Source organism: Gekko japonicus, unplaced genomic scaffold (assembly GCF_001447785.1).
Source record: "Gekko japonicus isolate JY-2015 unplaced genomic scaffold, Gekko_japonicus_V1.1 scaffold574, whole genome shotgun sequence".
Taxonomy (NCBI): domain Eukaryota; kingdom Metazoa; phylum Chordata; class Lepidosauria; order Squamata; family Gekkonidae; genus Gekko; species Gekko japonicus.
This window is the reverse complement of record NW_015159725.1, coordinates 156973-158931: the sequence shown is the minus strand read 5'-3', so window position 1 is coordinate 158931 and position 1959 is coordinate 156973.

The following is a 1959-nucleotide window of genomic DNA, read 5'->3' as shown; positions in this document are numbered from 1 at the left end:
ACCTGTGAGTAACCTCCCAGGTATGCAAAGACCCCATCCTTGTTTGTGGATGGTCCTCTTTCATTGCCTTTCTGATAGGCACTCAACTGTGAATCTTGCAGTTAGAGGAAACAAGCTGGAGATCTCCAGATCTCCGGCAAGGAATTGCAGGAGTTTGGGGAGATTATGAAATTCCTGCACATTATGCATATCCATCCAGATCTCCCCCTATAGAATTCTATAAGCTCTTAGGCACTTGAGCATGTCAGTTTCCTCACCTCCTTTCCCCTGCCTTTACCTGATTCTGCATTGCTCTCAATTTTCTGTGCCTCTTAGAGCATCCTCAGTTCCTATCAAGGTACTTTCGCAGTTTTTGAACTTTAAAGCACTAAGTAATGTTTTTTCTGCAGATCCGCTGGATGATCTTGGGCAAGCCATAGTTCTGTCAGAGCTGTTCTTGAGAGAAAGAGCTCTCTCAACCCTGCCTACCTCACAGGGTGTATGTTGCGGGGAGGGGGAGGGAAAGGAGTTTGTAAGCCGCTCTGAGACTCCGAGTGAAGGGTGGGGTATAAATCCAGTGTCCTCCCCCCCCCCTTCTTCTTCTCTTAAGAGAGCATTCAGAGTAGGTCTACTCAGAATCCTACTCAAAAGGGTCTTTCACATTACCTTAAAAATCCAATTGCATTACCGAATGTAAATGTGTTTTTTCTTGTGTTCACACAACTTCATAAACACCCCAGCACTGTCTCATATCATCCCCCCTTTACCCCCCATTCTTAATAAAACTGGTTTCTCCTGAACTTTTTTTGAGGAAAGCAAAATGTATTCACAACAAAGCCTCTGCTCTATAATCTAAACCGAGTTTTTTTGCATTGGTGACTTCTGGCAAAACCCACCAGCCCACCAAAACATACCCAAAATGGGCAGGCTGGTGTTGGTGTTTTTAAATTTTTTAAAAAATTTGCATCTCAATGGCAAAACATTCCAGCGATTGAAGGTTGCCTGTATTGGGGCACCTCTCTCTGCTCTGCCTTGCAATTTTATGCGTCTCTCTCTCTTTCTCTCTGGTCTCCTCTATTTGCCTCTGTCTCCAGCCTGAGCCAGGATCATATCCCTCTCTTCAATACCAACACCAATGGTGCAAATAAATTATCTTGTGTGCTTCAGCTACTGTGCTTTACACAACAGTAAATGGGGCTACTCTCATGTAAAGGAGGAGGAGCAAACAAGGCTGCTGAAATGCTCAAACACTTCAACGCATGTGCAAAAAAAAATGCAACAAAACAAACCCCGGAACAGATGGAACTCCTGAGGGGAAGGCTGAACTGATCCCACTGATATCATGATCATCAGAAGCAAGGGTCGTTTGGGGCCAGAGCACGCCAGAGCACTGCTCCGGCAGCCCCGGTAGCGGCAAGCCCCAGCTCCCTGCCCCCAACTCCTTCAGTCTAGAGTCGCGCAGCTGCTCTCCATTCTATTCTATGACCCCATAGAATAGAATGGAGAGATTGTGCCGCTTCTGAAGCGCGACTCCAGAGAGAAGGGGTTTAAACTTTAAACCCTTTCTCTCTTCGCTGCCCCCCCAGCCTGCCTTGGCAGCCTGGCTGGGGAAGGGAAGGCTTTTGAAGATCCCCCCCCCCTTTTGCTTCTCCAGCCTGCCTGCCAAGGCAGGTGGGGGAAGCGAAGAGAGAAGTGGTTTACAGTTTAAACCCCTTCTCTCTGCAGATCTCTCAATTCTAGAATAGAATGGAGAGATTGTGCTGCTGCTTCCCCCCCCTCCCCGCTTGCCATGGCAGGCTGGCTGGGAAAGGGGAGGCTTTTGAAGATCCCCGCCCCTTGTTTCTTGCTTCCCCAGCTGGCCTGCCAAGGCGGGCGGGGGGGGGGGAAGTGAAGAGAAAAGGGTCTTAAAGTTTAAACCCCCTCTCTCTGCAGATCTCTCCATTCTATCATATGGCCCATAGAATAGAATGGAGAGATCGC